This window comes from Panthera pardus, unplaced genomic scaffold (genome assembly GCF_024362965.1).
Source record: "Panthera pardus isolate Hobbes unplaced genomic scaffold, ASM2436296v1 HiC_scaffold_26, whole genome shotgun sequence".
Taxonomy (NCBI): domain Eukaryota; kingdom Metazoa; phylum Chordata; class Mammalia; order Carnivora; family Felidae; genus Panthera; species Panthera pardus.
The window spans coordinates 38,431,583-38,448,895 of record NW_026526832.1 but is presented as its reverse complement, the minus strand read 5'-3'; the positions used below and the strand labels follow the sequence as shown (position 1 = coordinate 38,448,895).

Sequence of the window (17,313 nt, the reverse complement as noted above, 5' to 3'; positions counted from 1 at the left end):
ACACACACACACACACACACACACACAGTCCCTCTCTCTGTCTCTCTCAAAGCAAATAAATAAACTTTAAAAAACTCCATTTCACTGTCATTTATAGTCTCGCCACCTTCACTGGACTCTTCTCAGCCTCCATCCATGTTTAAACCTTCCCCCCCCATCCCATGTTGCTTCCACAGCCACTGGCCCACGTAGGTGCACAATACAGTTGTGTGTTTTTTCTTTTTTAGAAATGAAATCACTTTTTATTTTCCAGTGCTTTTTCTAATAAATGGATGAGGACACTGGCCTGATAAAATGTCAGTTCTCTTAAAGAAGAAATTCTAATGATGAAAACCACATTTAACAATCATGGAAGGTTTTTTCTTTTCGGTGTTTCCAGCTGGTTCAACTTTATTCACTGTGAAATCATAATGTAAATGAAAATGTCTGTTCCTCTTTGTTTTAGTGGAGTTAATGCTATTCACAATTGTCTTCAGATATTCAGAAATAATAGCACTTTCGCACATCATTTATGGAAGCATTTAATGCAAACGAATGTAGCTATTATCAGAACTGTAGGCTACTGACTTCTGTGGGTCTTTTAAAAAAGGACTGAGGAATCTCTCTTATTAATGTAGAAGCACTTGCAGGAAAGTGACAGACATTAAGATTCATAGGATTTCTGCCCCTCTTTCACTGAGCCTTGTCCACATCCCATCCGAAAATTAAATTATTTAGACACATATTAAAGAAGAGGCTTCAGGAACAAAAGGGACAACAGAATGATGGCATTAGCCTAATTGCTCTGTGGTCTGGAGACAGCTCAGAATTGCTGTGAATAGAGCCAAGAGTATTCAGGAGGACCTTTTCAAGACTATTCTCTTGCTTTTGATTTTCTACGCTCTGAAACACACACACACACACACACACACACACACTCACACACTCTCTCTCTCTCTCCCATACACACACACACACACACACACACACACACACACGCACGCAAACCCCTCCTTCCCACTGCATTTCAAAACATTCTAAATGATAGTTTGAGTGTTTTTTTTTTTTTCTAAAGAGCTGACTTTTGAAGGAAAATAATGAAGAGGAAAAGAAAAAGGAAGGTATACCGAGCGAGTGGGAAAGTTTACCCGACAGATCTTGTGAAACCAAATACTGTCCGTTTCGTTTTGACACATCTAAGTTGTCTTTACCTTCCTGGTTAAAAAGTCACATAATCCAGGTCTATGGTTTTTCCACCAACAAATCAACATCGAACTATCCTGATTATGGTCTTTGGGTACTATTGCCTAAGAAAGCCTGCCATGTTTTATTTGTTGTTACCGTCTCCTTTTTTGGCACAAGGATATGTACCATCAATTCAGGAATAGCTCTGGACCGTGATTGATGAAGACATTGTTTATACTGATAACTTTTTTTCTTTTTTTACCTGTAATGAATATCACAATGTTGACTATTTAGAGTTCCCTCTCATCTGTACAATCAGGAAATCCGTGGAAAATAGCTTAATTTTCAACACGTTTCTCTACATAAATAAACATTAAATTCTTTTTCTAGAGTGTATTTCTAGGAATAGAGTTTTTATTTCACCTAGAAGATGCCTGCTATTGGTCACCAATAATTTCCTTGGTCTTGTATGCGGTCATGAGCAAATGGGGCACCAGCGTCCCTGAATCCAGATCTGTACTCATTCCTCCACACACTGGGCTTCAGAAGAGGGAGAAAGGATCCTATTAAACACAACGGTCACCTCGTGTGGAAGAAGCTGGTGTCTGTAGTGACTAGAAGAGTCTAGTCAGATCGCGTCTTCTGCAAGTCTCCCAAAGTGGCTGGATATCCCAACACTTATCATTCCTTTTGGCTCAGGAATAATCTTAGTCCACAAAGGGGACAAGGAAATCCTGCTTACACAGGTTTGTCTGTAGCACGTGTCCCCAGCACAGGAGACGTCTCGTCCTGCTCAGACAGGGCAGGTGCTGCTACCAAAACGTGCCAGGACTTGAGGAAAGAAACACCACCCAACTCCACTTGGGTTCCTCAGTCCCGGTTTCCTTCCTGCGATGTGGCTTCCCCGTGCGCTTGGGGTCCCTCTGGGGGAGCTGTGGGTGGTGAGGGCCTGTGAGAGTCTGACAGACCCGTGCGTGCAGTAGACATTGTCTACAGGAGGACAGAGTCTTGTCCCTGTGTCTCTACTTTCTTTAAATGTCTATGGGTCTGGTTATAATTAAAAAATATAAAGCCACGCAGCACTATTACTTAACTCTGACCGACACTTTATCGTCCTCTCAGTCAGGAAGCCCCAGTAACACAGGTGTTTCGCAGAACTCGTCACGGTCGTTGATGCTTCAACGGTGCCCTCGTGTCGAGGAAGTTTGGAAAGTTGGGTCCGAGGTAGGAGCCCTGAGAACCTCCGGTGTCCTGGTGTGCCCCGGGGTCCCCATCCCGTTCTGACTGGCTCTTGTTGGAGCACCGGCAGGGAGGAGGCACAGAAGACTCATCCGGGTGCTCTGAGGACAACACGCCTAGTGCCCAGGGGTGGCTTGCTTTTTCCCGGTCAGCGAAACAGCCGACGGGAGTGATTTCTAAAGCAAGTGCTCTTGTGGGTGAGCTTGCAATTTTGCGTTGCTGGAAGCAAGTTAACGATCCGATGCGTTTGGAGATTTGTCTAAATCCCTTTTCCTCGCTTTAAAGAGATGAAAATGTCCTCTTTCCTCGAGCTGAAATTAGTGAATATTAATGTATCACGGTACGCTTTTAAGAGATGGTTTGATGTTTGTACATAACCATTGACAACGGTATTTCCTGTGTGGAAATGAATGATAGCTTTACAGCGGCTTGATTTGTACACACCTGAACTTACAATGGCCTAATTAAATACGGACTTTTACCCTAATTAAATACGGACTCTACAAATCCATACCGGATATTTCAGCTGTTTTTCATAAATTAACTCTATTCAAATAATAACAAAACTTCCTCTGTTTTTAATAGAAAAAATATGTATGTTTTCAGGGAGCTCTGGAAAGTGCCTCCGGCTTGAATATGTTTCGTATTTCCTATCTGTGCAACGGAATCCATCGAAGGATATTGGCCCAGATGCCACACTGTCTTCCAATTAAATTACCGTGAGCACTTCTATTTTTAAACAATAGAGTCTACAGAAAGCAGTCATATTAATTTAGAAATAGGAGAACTACGTATTTTTGTTTATGTTCCGTGAAACAGCATCACACTGTTTTGTCTCCTTTCCTTTCCTTTCCTTTCCTTTCCTTTCCTTTCCTTTCCTTTCCTTTCCTTTCCTTTCTTCTTTTCTTTTCTTTTCTTTTCTTTTTCTTTTCTTTTCTCTTCTCTTCTTTTCTTTTTTGTCTTCTCTCTTTTCTTTCCTTTCCTTTTCCCTTCTTCCCTTCCCTTCCCTTCCCTTCCCTTCCCTTCCCTTCCCTTCCCTTCCCTTCCCTTCCCTTCCCTTCCTTTCCTTTTCTAGGCCACAAACAGGTATTTCCGTGGTGCTGTGATCCCAGGGTCTCCCCATCTGGCTAGTTGCCTCGTTGGCTATAAAGCTGCTAATCCAAGAAGGCAACGCAGAGCTGGTCTCTCTGCACGGCAGGGGTTAGGAACTTGCCGGTGCTGTTCCCCGTCCGGCCTCTGTGTCCATCCCATATATTAATTTATTGACTTGATTCGATGAGTGTTTACCGGTGCTCAGAGACTGATGCTTTGTTACATGTTTTTTGACGAAATTAGAAAGAAAAGAGTCTGACGAATCCTGTGTTCTGCTGTCCTGCAAATTTCTGCTCTGTTGCTACACCTCGGAGACCTTTGCCAGTGTGGGAAGCCCCGGCCGAACCCTGGAGGCCCACGGGCCCCGTTTGGGCTTCTGTTTTGTTACTAAGCAGCCCTGTACTTTTGGTGGCAACACAGTTCATTCTCTGGGTTCAGCTTTTGCTTCTACAGAATGTGCGCTCTGACAGTGCCTGTCTCATTAGGTTGTCGTAAGAATTCACCGGCTAATTCATGGAAAGTACTTTTATTTATTTACTCGGCAAATATTTATTGTATACCTATCGGATGCTGATGCGGTTCTGGGCACTTGGAAGACATCAGTGGAGCAAAACCAAATTCCTCGCTCCCTTCCCAAATGTGTATTCTGCCTGGAGACTGGGGATGGGAAGGAAAGGAAAATAAACGATACAGATGAACATGATGAAGAAGCAGATTTTCTGGAAAGTCAAGAGCACTAGGGCAATACGGGGAAATGGAACAGAGTATATGGATTGGGGGTATTGGGGGGGGGAAGCTAACAGCAGTTTTAAATGGGGGTGCCGGTTAGACCTCATCAAGAAGCTGGCGTCCCAGCACAGGCCAGAGGGAGGGGAGACTGTGGGCTCATGGAGAGGTGAGGAACACCAGTGCTCATGAGGGGCTCGGGGTGGGAGCAGCACAAAGGCCAGTGTGGCTGAAGGGGGAGAGAAGTCATCGCGGAGACCCAAGAAGCAATGGGGGCGGGGCCTTCCTTAGGATCTTGGCACTTAGCGGCCGCCCTGGGTACTGTGACATAGGTCCTGTTTGAGAGGCTGGCTCTGGGGCTGTTTCGAGAACAGGCATTCCAGGATCAGGGCGGAGACGAGGACTGCCCCGTTAATCCGGGCGAGAGGGGTGGGTGTTAGCGGGAAGTTGGAGAGACGCGGCTGCCTTTTGGAAGGAGTTTGGGGCTGAGGCAGCACCGGTTCGTGACAGGTGAGGGAAGAAGCGTCCCGGGGACGAGGAAGTGAGGAAGCCCCGGGCCGGTTTGGCCTGGGCCCCGGCAGGCGTCGCCCACCTGCGCACCTGCGTGATGGGGGAGGCCGTGGGGCGCGAGGCGTGGGGCTGGAGAACGAGCTCAGCGTTGGGAATGTGCCGGCGGACTGAACACAGAGCCCGACGCTTGACAAGAATTCAAAAAATAGTGTCGAAGTCCATGGTTTGTCTCTAATATTCAATGGTTGCTGTGGAGGCAGCCTGTGCCGGGCCTTGTGGCTCGGGGCCGGTGGCGAAGGGGACAGGTGTCCGTCTCTGGAAACAAACGAAGCACCTTCCGCGCTCCCCGACCGTCCGAGCCACGTGGTGGCGGGTCTGTCTGCCTCCCTGGCTCTCCTGGGCTTGGCTGGCCCTGCTGGGCCACCAACAAGAAGGAGCGGGTGATTTCGCTGTCTTTTCCTGCCAGGTGGTTGCCGCCGGGTGAGGCCCCGAGGAGAGGCTGAGTCAGTGCTGCGTGGCCTGGCCTTCAAGGCCCGCGGAAGCGGTGATGGAGCAGCCCGTGTCTGGAGGCACGGAGCTCGGGGCGGTCGGTCGTGCCGCCGGGAGACCCTGCGACAGGGTGCCACGGGCCTCTCCCCCTTCCCGGGTCCTGCTCGGCGTCCCCACTCCTGTTGAGGCCGCCGAGCCGGGCCAGCCCCCCTCCACCTGTGTGTCCCCTACCCTGTGAGCCACAGTGTGGCCTCTGCAGTATGGCTTGGTTTTATCCCTGCTTCTCCAGCCTTGTAGCTGCTATGCCAGCCCCTCCTCTTCTCAACCACGTTGATGTTACTTGCGGAAACTTCCGGCTACTTGTCCTGTTCTGGGTTTTCCTTTTATCCCGGGTTTGCATACCACTAGGCAAGTCTGTCTGTCTTCCTTTTCTTTCTTTCTTTCTTTCTTTCTTTCTTTCTTTCTTTCTTTCTTTCTTTCTTTCTTCTTTCCTTCTTTTCTTTCTTTCTTTCTTTTTCTTTCTTTCCTTCTTTCTTTCTCTTTCTTTCTTTCCTTCCTTTTTTCTTTCTTTCCTTCCTTCTTTCTTTCTTTTTCTTTCTTCTTTCTTTATTTCTTTCCTTCTTTCTTTCTTTCTTTCCTTTCTTCTTTCTTTCTTTTTCTCTTTCTTTCTTTCTTTCTTTCTTTCTTTCTTTCTTTCATGTTTATTTATTTTCAGAGAAAGTGGAAGAGGGGCAGAGAGGGGGAGAGAGGGGATCCCAAGCAGGCTCCATGTTGTCCGTGTGGAGTCAGAGGTGGGGATCCAACTCACAAACAGTGAGATCATGATCTGAGCCTAAATCAAGAGTCTGACGCTTCACCGACTGAGCCACTCAGATGCCCCCAGGCAAGTCTTTCCAGAGCTGACGGAATTAGGGAAATTCTTTTCCAAAATGCAAGCTTCTTTATTCTTTCATCATTCTGGTAGGTAAATAGGTTTTTGAGAGCCCACCAAGTGCCAATTATTGGGCTGATATTTGTATGTTGTGGTTGGGCCTTGGATGGCATCAGCCAAGAGGGTACAAACCATCTGGAAGTAAATGACCACACGACACATTTACTTATTAGAAATAAATGCGGGGTGCCGGGGTGGCTCAGTTGGTTGAGGCTCGGACTCTTGGTTTTGGCTCAGGTCACGATCTCACTATTTGTGGGTTCGAGCCCGGCCTCAGGTTCCACACTGACGGCCCAGAGCCTGCTTGGGATCTCTCGCTCCCTCTCTCTCTGCCCCTCCCCTCCTCACTCTCTTTCTCTCAAAATAAATGAACTTAAAAAAATAAAAGAAAGAAAGGAAGAAATACAGCATCGCGAGTGCAGGATGCGGGTGGTGTTTCTGAGTGTTGGGGGCGTCACTGTCACTGTTGGTGGCATTTCCCGATGTGCCCGTCCGTCTGGCCAGTGCTTGGGTTGCTTTCTCCCAGGCGTGTTCCCTCCCGTCCAGACCCCTCTCCTCCCTCAGGCTTCCGCTTGTCGCTTGTCGGGAGCACCGCCCTTCCCCACCTTTCCTTGGACACGACTACGTAGTTTTTTTAACTGAGTTCCTACAGTTCTGAGTACTCAGCACTTTTTTTAAATTTTTTTTTTCAACGTTTTTTTATTTATTTTTGGGACAGAGAGAGACAGAGCATGAACGGGGGAGGGGCAGAGAGAGAGGGAGACACAGAATCGGAAACAGGCTCCAGGCTCCGAGCCATCAGCCCAGAGCCTGACGCGGGGCTCGAACTCACGGACCGCGAGATCGTGACCTGGCTGAAGTCGGACGCTTAACCGACTGCGCCATCCAGGCGCCCCTCAGCACTTTTTTATCACTAAAAAGCCCGTTCTGTTCCTAGCGTTCTGAGCACACGGAGGAAGCTTCCTGTGTCTGCCCGTCGTCCATGTGGCTCCCGTGGGGCAGGTGCCAGGAAAGGCCGGTGGCCCTGCTCTGATGCTCTTTACCGAAGTAAAACGTATGGTATCTTACGAAGCTGCGTGAACGCAAAAGAAATTTTAATCGGATGAACTCATTGTTTCAAACGAAGTGAAAACACCTTTTACAGTTCTTGTGGCCATTTCAATCCGAGCAGCCCTTCTGAGTCCTTTGAAAGGAAGGTGCCCATGCGGGCTGCACACAGCTTCGTGGATTTCTCAGGGAAATGCCTGTGTGTCGTTGCCCTCCAACTTCACACAGACCAACAATGCGACGTGAAGTGTATTTTTATCCCACTGGGAATATCCGAGATGTGCATGCGTTTCCTGAGACATACATTCCTGGTTTCGCATAGCCAAATATTGCTTTAGATATTTGTTTGCTTGTTTTTTTATTAAATATTTATTTCTGAGAGAAGGGAGAAAGAGTGCAAGTGGGTGAGGGATGGTGGGGGGGACAGAGGATCCGAAGCGGCTCCGCATGGACAGCAGAGCCCGACGCTGGGCTCGAACCTGTGAACCACGAGATCATGAGCTGAGCCACCCAGGCGCCCCTGCTTATTGTTTTGTTTTAAATAGAACCTCTCATCGAAAGAATTAGAAATTAGAAAAGGGCAGGACTTCAGTGTGCCCCAGAGGTCTTAAGTTTTACTGAAAGACTGAAAAATTGTATCTATAAAGAAAACTTATAGAATTTTATATTTTTCTAGGAATTTCAGAATGATTGGACATTACCTGTTTGTTTATATGTTCATAATGTTTAAAAATGCCCTTAACAAGCTCTTAATAGGAAGAGACTTTTCTAACAGATAATACTCTATTATCTATGAGTAGATATTCATCTTTTTTAAAGCCTGTACAAAACTTCATAATTAACGATGGCGATTTAGATTTATCCAAAGTCAGAAATAATATAAAGATGACTGCTATCACTGTGTCTACTGAAGTCTAAAGAAAAGACAAAAAGGAGTCTTAAACATTGGATAGGGAGAGATTAACATGTCTTTATTTGCAGGCGATAAGGTTGCTGTGGACAAGTCCAAAATAATCCGTTGTCCTGAAATAACATGGGAATTGAGCACGTTTGCTGAGAATGAGGTCAACATACAAAAACCAACAGCACTTTTATACGCTAGTCATAACCGTTGTAACAAAGATCGCATTCACGATTTCTACAGTGTTTCTAGGGCTCTGGGAATAAACTGAATACGTGTAAAATCTTTATAGGGAAAATTATGAAGCATTACTGCATATTTGAATAAATGGAGATACACTTCCCTTTCATAGCGAGAAAATACTTTATCTTAAACACGTGAATACTTCCCAAATTAGTCTTCCAGTTTTGCTAACTTCCGACCAATATCTAACGCAGGTTTTTCACAGACCTGCACTGACTTATCATAAAATTGCGAGGCGAGAACAGGCGGTCAGGGGTAGTTAGAAAAGCCTGACGAATTACAAGGTTGAGGAATTTGTCCTCCCAAATACCGTGATTTAATATAAATCCATAGCGATTAAGGCGGTGTTATATTATTAGGGCAATAGATGCAGAAAGCAATGTGCATCACGAAAAGCCCAGAAGCAGACGGTGTCCTAGCACTGTTATTACAAACCACCACATGCTGGGGGGCTTGAACAACAGAAGTGTGTTCTCTCAGTTCCGGGATCTAGAAGTCCACAGTCAAGGCATCCACAGGACCATGCTTTCTCTTGAGGCTCTGGGGAAGAATATTTCTTGTCTCACCTGGCTTCTGGCATTGCCTGTGATCCGTGGGTCCTGGGCTGGCAGGTGCATCCTGGCAACCTCTGCCTTCACTGTTGTATGGACCTCTGCCCTGTGTCCCCATGTCCACGGTTCCCTCCTCTTATGTTGGATTGGGTTCCACGATTTCATCTTAACATGATTATACCTGCAAAGACCCTATTTCCAAACAAGTCACACACATAACCTCTGGGGATTAGGCTTTGAACATAGTTTAGGGACACACAACTCAGCCTACCCCACAGACCAATGCATACATGGAATTGTGACATCGCAAAGGCCACCATTTCAATAGAATAAATGCTGCTAGAAAACTTGGTTGTTTGGGGGCACCTGGGTGGCTCAGTCGGTTAAGCATCCGACTTTTGATTTCCCCTCGGGTTGTAATCTCACAGTTCGTAAGTTCCAGCCCCACGTTGGGCTCTGTGCTGACAGTGCAGAGCCTGCTTGAGATTCTCTCTCTCTCTCTCTCTCTCTCTCTCCCTCTCTCTCTCTCCCTCTCTCTCTCTGCCCCTCCCCTGCTGGTGTTATCTCTGTCTCTCTCAAAATAAATAAATAAACTTAAAAAAGTTGGTCATTTACATGTGTCAAGAAAGTGAGGATTCATGACCTGAAAAAGAAAGAAAAGAAAGTCCATGTAAATATCAAGCAGAGTGAGTTGTGCATTTGCAGTTATTTCTTAGGAGTTTGTTCTGAGGAAATTATCCACGCTCTCTAGAACTCAGGCTTCTTCCTCTCAGGTGAGGCTAATCGGACCAGCACCCCTGTTTTATTGGGAGGATTATGTTAGATACAAGAGAATCTACGTGTTCAGTGCCCGCGACAGCAAAAGCCCGCAGCCCATATCAGTTTTCCATCCTTCTCTTTCAAATTCCATATTTCCATCTCCCAATGTGAAACTGGGCAGAGGCCATCAGTTAGAGGGTACTTTTGGTTTACACAGGTAGATTTCTAAGAACTTTTCTTAGTAAAAAAATAAAGTTTCTTGTGTTGTATGAAAGGAGAGTGGGTTAGCACTCCCCTTGCCAAGGATGAGAGAGATCCCTCCCGCAACCCTCCCCACCAATCCCCCCCCCCTTCATCCCCCACCCCCTGCCCCCACCTGACTGCATGCATATGATCAAGGCACTGCCACCTCATGGTGGCTTCTAACTAATCACCTTTTGCTACTGTTCTAGTGTGGGGACAGATGGCAGGTATGCTTGGGGTGAGTACAGCATACAGTATAGACCAATTACATCACTATGTTGTACACCAGAAATGAATATAACGTTGTGTGCCAACTCTACTAAAAAACAAGTTTCCTTCCCATCTGGATGTCAGTTGGGCAAATCTCAAATGTACAGAAGCATAGCTTTCTTAAATAGTACTTAGTTATCGTTGAACTTACACCTGGAACATTCCAAGGGATAGTTCTCACATGCTTTGATCTTTTCCTGTATTTGGATTTTAGTGTGGGAAAATTTTTTCTGCAGGATTCCTTTTTGCCTCCAAGTGGGGATTGACCACCCAATACGTTAAACCCCACACGCCAGAAACCAACCAACCAAAGAAACAAAAAAAGAGTATTCTTAATATAGCAGAGAATAATATTGCAGTGAGAAATTGTGGAGCTGGATTTGTGGTTCCAGATGACAAATTTGGGTCAATTTTGACTTTCCAGACCTAGCTGGATAACTCTCCACTACCAGTGGCCTCTTGTAAAAGCTTCAGATGAATGTGTATTGATGAATATGGTTGAGTTGTGTTAGCATGCAAATCTCTTTATGTATCAGTTTATAAAATTTCTGTACCACAGTTCTGGAATTTTCTTCCTCTCTTAAAGTAGAAAAATGAACTGATACCTCCGAATGAACTGCTTTTATTTAGAGATAAATAACACATGGTTTATCCTTTAATTGGAAATTTATCAATAGAGTTGGTTATTACCATTCCGGGATTCTGGTTTAGTTACCATAGGACTGTGTTCAGTCTATGTTGCTACATAAGATAATAATAAAAGAGTATAATGGCTTAAAAAAAAAGGGATCTTTATTGCATACTTTGTTGAAATTCGATATTTTAAAAAGCCTGTAAAGCCATGAGGCTGTAGGAAATTATTTGTTCTCTGCTGATGTGTGATGTGTGTGGAGGTAATTTCTGACTCTGATAGGGACCCGCACAGAATGACCATCGATGCTACTTGGGACTGTGGTTTTCATTAGCCTGGTCTTTGCATGAGTTTATTTTCACCAAGGAAATAAGTTCCCCCCACCATCATGGTAACTGACCACTCTTCAGGCTTTATTAGGCTTTCCCTTTATAAACCGAGGTCCAAAAATGTAGCTCTAAGCAGCTATCAATGCTAACCATGTCTAGCTCGACTGAAATGCTGAGCTTGTAGTCAAAACTTTTGGGGAAATAAAATTTTGAAGCTTCTGTGCAGACCTTGCTAGATACTAACTTTGGTCTTAAGAAGGCACCATGTGAAGCATTAAGCAACATTTAACACATGTGTATCGACTTATTATACGATGATTTTTGAAATTATCCATCTAAAAATTATTTTAAGGGTATTTCTCCTTTTTTTGCCTTCTCTCATGTATTTATAGAAGAGTTATTAGTGTCCATCCCATACGGGGGGGATTTATACCCCCTATTTCATTTTCATCCCAGCTCTGTGAAATAGAGGGTGTCACTGGCCATTGTTGTTGGGACCTTGTGTTTTGCAAATGAGAAACCAAAGATTGAATGAAGTATTTGGCTCATGATTCCCCAAATAGTAAGTGTTGAGTGAATAGAGTGTAAGAAAAACAAACAAAAAACTCTCAGAAAAAATTTGTGGGGGGTTCTTAATGATTCAGAGAATGTGATGCTCTGGTGATTACTAAAACAGTGAAAGAAAAGGAGGAGAGAAGGAGAAAGAAGGAAAGAAAAGGAAAGGAAAGGAAAGGAAAAAAGAAAAGAAGAAAAGAAAAAGGAAAAAAATATTTGAGAAGCTGTTGATAGGTAGGGATAGCACTGCATAGATTAAATCCTGCCAGGCTTGAGTTTCCCATTTTGTTACAAAATTGTTGCCTGATTACGAATTCTGAGATGAGAAAGCAGTTTGAAAGAGACACCATTTTCATTTTCCTTCCTTCCTAAAAGACATAACAGGTGCCATACTGACTGCATTGTATTTCTCACATCGGAACATTTTCATTTTATTTTCCTTCTTTTCCCTTTTGGTTTGTTCACTTGTCACAAGGAAAATTTCACTGAAATACTTGAATTTTCCTAATAGTCTGTGATGATTACCTTAGAGCACTAGAGGCAGTACAGAATACCCAGGTGTGCGGTCTAGGGAGGCGAGTGCTTCGTCCTGACTCATCAGCGGCAGCCTGTCTTCTTGAAGACCAGGTAGGGTTGAAAAGCTACAGAAAGATACTGATGGGAGCCTTGCAAATATTTCATTATTTTCTCATGGGGCACCAGGAGCCACATTTTCATTGTGCTTTCTAAACAGACCTTCCTCCCTCCCTTCCTTCCTCCCTCCCTCCTTTCCTTCCTTCCTTCCTTCTCACCTTCCCTCCTTCCCTCCCTCCTTCCTCCCTCCCCCTCCCTCCTTCCTTCCTTCCTTCCTTCCTTCCTTCCTTCCTTCCTTCCTTCCTCACCCCTCTCCCCTTCCTCCCTCCCCCTTCCTTCCTTCCTTCCTTCCTTCCTTCCTTCCTTCCTTCCTTCCTAAATCTGCACTTGCATTGCAAAACAATACAAGTTTTTGCCATGAAAAGAAATATCCACTTTGAAGTGAGACTATGCAGGAGTTGCCTACAGCATGCAGCCTTCGGCAAAGCACTTAGCATTTTGAACCTCAGTCTCCCATACGTGGAAGGGAGATAATATTATCCACTCTCAAATTTCTTATAAAGACGGTGTGATACAGCATGTGCATGGATCTGTTACAGTGCTTGGGACACTAAACACTAAATGCTATTTTCATTTCTTTCTCAATATCATTTTATTACTTGTCTCCGACAAAGCATTTTATTTTGAAGTAAACACACCAATTTTAAAGTATGAGCCTGTGATCACATTCTGAAGCAAAAGTGTCAATGCTTTTCAACCAAGTTAAGTTTATTAAGTAAAAAAAGCCTATTATTTTCAGGGTGCCATATCTGGTGCAACGGAGGATGAAGTCAAGTGAAGCACGACCTTTGTTCCTAAGGTATATACGGTCTAATTGAATCTTGAGGAAAAAGTTAAAAAATTACTGGGTTAGCTGGTAGGGTGGATCTTACATAATGGTGAATAATCTAGATGGTAAAGAGTGGCTTGAATTATTAAAGCAATGGTCAGAGATGTAAGGACTTCCACAGAAAGTACTGCGGTTCTAAGGGTTATCAGGGACATTCATATGATGCCAACTAAAATAAATATATTGATGAATTAAAGACAGAGCAAGATAAATATAGACATCCCTCAGTTTAATTATGGACTAGAATCTGGCAGCAAAATTTAAAGGGTATTTTTTTCTTTTGGGATCTCAGATGCTCTTCTCATAGAATCAGCATTAATAATGTCAGGAGTCGGGGCGCCTGGGTGGCTCAGTCGGTTGAGCGTCCGACTTCGGCTCAGGGCATGATCTCGCAGTCCGTGAGTTCGAGCCCCACGTCGGGCTCTGTGCTGACAGCTCGGGGCCTGGAGCCTGCTTCGGATTCTGTGTCTCCCTCTCTCTCTGACCCTCCCCCATTCATGCTCTGTCTCTCTCTGTCTCAAAAATAAATAAATATTAAAAAAATTAAGAAAAAATAATGTCAGGAGCCTTCAAGAACACAGTAGGACTCACGGAATGTACAACACATGGTGGTCATTAAAAAGTGAAAGTTGAATCCGAGACTAAACCTTAAACAATGCGTCTGAGCACAATTAAATGCCAGCTAGAATTAGATGAGAATGAAAAAAATTCCTCTAACAAAACAGTTTGAAAATTATTACAGATAACTGAAGAGGTAGATAACTTTGAAAGTTAGAACTCATTTCTCACAATTAACTTAGAAGCGTAGAAATAGATCTTTTATAATTGGCGTGACAAGAGAAATAATTTATTAACATGTAGAAGAGAGTCCCGAGCTTATAGAAAAGGGAAGGTTAATTACTATGGCAGGAGTCAGCTGATGCTACGTCCCATTCTTTACTTTACGGATCAGTTGGTTTCTTAAATGATTTCCTGTATGGTTTGGAGGAGGAAATAATTTTCCTGACTTTAAGCCTAAACCACCTTTGCGATAGCATTTTTGTTTTAAGCTTATGATCCAGTCTTTACAGAAATGGTTCTTTTCTTAAGCCACTGTTCTAATGTGCCAGTATGGGGTAAGCAAAGCTATGTTGATTTACACATGCTGCAAACATCATTTTAACACCTGGGTGCTTGCTGGTAAAAATTACTCTCTCCTTCTGAAGATTATCACGATAGTCTTGGCTATGAGCATAACTAGTGAATATTCTCAGTGTACCTTCCTTGACATTCTCCACCATCAGCGGATTATCGTTGGGTCCTGTCCTGCCTCACCATGCAGAAAAAAAAACAAACAAAAAAAACTAGTCAAAGATAACACCAGACAGGAAGGGTTTCCTTAAGCGGCAAATGGTTAAAATACCATCGTCATCTCCAATTGTTTTTGTGACTTTAAGTTATTTTTCTGTGCATGACCACAGCTTTACGAAACGCTGGCTAGAGTTTCTAATAATTCCATTACTCAGACGCCCGACAGGTAAGACAAAAAGTGGTCTACTGGTGTCTCCGGATACTTAGTGTGCAATTGTCACTCTTGTTAAGAATCCACGATGAATACCACTATGTCGCCGCAAACCGAGAAGGAGATCGCAATATTGACTGTGTCCCATATTTTCATTACACCCTCTGCCGAGTGCTTTCTTTGGCTTCTGTGATTTCACTCTGTTCGCCAGAACAGTGGGGGACCTGCCACTTAGCTGTTCTACATTACATTGGCTTCTTGCACATTGTATACTTTTCCATTCATTCATCGAGGTTGTACAATTCATGTCTTACACACCTTAGATCCACAGTATCATTTAGACACTCTTTTTGAATGGAATCTATGTGGTAACAACTTAGTGTCTATTACGTCTCTGCTTCATCTTTTGCCGTATTTTTGAACATACCGTGCCCAGTTCTTCCGTTCCATTAAGTCCTGTACCTGGATCATGTTGGGGTCTGTTTCTTTTGTAGTTTCCTTTCTCGTTCTTATTTATCGTATAGTCTTTCCTCTTTGTGTGCTCGGTCAATTTTAGTTATGTTCTGGACAATGTGTTAAAGACCTAGGGAGAGTGGTGATGCTTGTCTTACAAAGACTTTCTAATTTGGTGTCTTGCTAGGGCGGCATGTCTATTTTCAAAGGAGTTCCAAGTTCTTGCCTGGTTTCTCTGTCCTCCGGAAATGGCCTCTCCCAGGAGCCAAACCTGAATCCCCTTCACCTGGATATCCGCGATCCATAGGTGCCCTGTGTCAGTCTTTGTTGTTGATCTTTGGTGTTAATTTGCCCCTCTAGGGGGCCTCCCTCATGCATGTTTTCTTTTCAGGACTATTCTCCTGGGATGTCAAGGAGTCCCCAGCACCGTGAGGGAGCAGGAAATTCTGAGTTTCAGAACCTCTCACCGGGCCGTTTATCCCGCACACAGAGTCAGGATTCTGTGAATGTCTTTAGTGAGAACCAGATGAATGTTTGAGGCCTTCTAGTTTGTTGTTCTGGACTTGGAACTGTTCATTGGTTTCTCTCTCCACTGAGGCTAGACTCCTGTCTGGGCCCAACCCGAGCCCATGCTCAAAACTGGCGGATGTCTTCCCGAGAAAAGAGCTGGGTGTCATGAGCTCATCTGTGAATGGGCCTCCCATCCTGGAAATTTTAGCCCGTCAATTCCTTGTTGTTTTCATAGACCTCTAAGTGTCTTGAAATCGTTATTTTGTAAACCATAATGTATTACCTTTTTCTGTATTGGTGGGACTGTTTGCCTACTTGGGCCTGTGACATCCAACAAGAAAGCATGCATTCCGTCCAAGTCCTTATGTTTAAGTGAGGTGTAAAAAAAAAAAAAAAAAATCACTCAGAGAGAAATGACCAGGGGGCAGAAGGGGTTCATTTGAGACTGTTTAAGAAGTGCCTGTAGGCAGCAGAGATGTTGGCTGTGAGGAGAGGTAATCCAGGAACTGTGAATGCCCGCTTGCCAACAGTAGAAAGGTTTCCATGTGGCAGACAGGTTTGACTTTTGTGTGTGTTTTGCTTCGGATGGTTAGAAGATGCTAGAAGGAGACAGACTTGAGATCTAAGATCTCAGGTCTATGAGGAATCTCAGACCTCTGAGAAAACAAAATGCAGCATCTCTGGGCAGGATACATTTTCTCTTGTTGGAGTCGTGCACGCAGTTTGGGGGGTTTTGCGGTGAGCGTTTAGAGGATAGTGGTGTTGGACTCTAATGGGTCCTCCCGATCTTGCGGTTCTGGGAGTTTCTTCCGTATTCTCTCCCAGCACCATAGTTACCTTGTGTCTTCATGGCAGGAATGACGGTTGTCGCACACTTCGCCTGGGATACAGGAAGTCTTTCTGGACTCTATACGTTTGGCTGCTTTAAGTTATTTATGTCAGCGCTATTGTTCTTTCTCTAGCAAATGACTTCTGTAGTTGTATCTCTGTCTGGGTCCCGAATTGAAAAGGATTACGGCTGCCTGAACATAAGTTGATAGCAATACATTACGTGAACCTTCTTCTTATTCTATAAAAACATGCGTTTGGAACCAAAGTCCACTCACCACAGCTAAGTACCTATTCAGAGGAGGCAAAAGTGGTGATACGTTTTCACACGAGTTCAAGTCCTTGATACGGCAATTATGCTATTTCTGGTGTAGGCTGTCAGGCGTCTCATAATCACGGCATGCCACACGCAGATTTTCTTATTGTTAGAATAACGTGTGCCCGGAAAAATGGCTCACTGCTTGAATTTGAGAGTAATAGACATGTGACCTCCGTGCAGCTATCAGAGCTGATGTTTGCAATATATTTGATTGCAGTCTCCGTGTAATGTTTTAATAGGCACTCACTTAGTAAAGACAGAACAACGATCGTGTTAATGGTGGTAACAACTATAACTTTATACTTTTCAGAAGTGTTTTTCATGTATAACATTAGGTCATTAGCACGTACGTCTCTGAGGCAGGCGGGGCAGAACATTTTATCCCCGAGGAGCTGAGGTCCTCAACTGTGAGTGGGCACAAAGCAGGGGGGACTGGCATTGGGATTCGGGTGTCTTTGCCCCAGGCTCTCTGTCTGTCCCAGCAGGATGGCTCCCACAAACCTGCCCCCATGATGTCCAGCTCTTCAGGATTGAGCTGGCCTTTTGTGAATTAGCCCTCA

General features: G+C 44.3%; 1 pseudogene; it reads left to right on the top strand.

The window, feature by feature from the left end:
- The first annotated feature begins 9,913 nt into the window (after positions 1–9,913).
- On the top strand, positions 9,914–10,094 carry LOC128773739 (U6atac minor spliceosomal RNA; annotated as a pseudogene).
- The last annotated feature ends 7,219 nt before the right edge of the window (positions 10,095–17,313 follow it).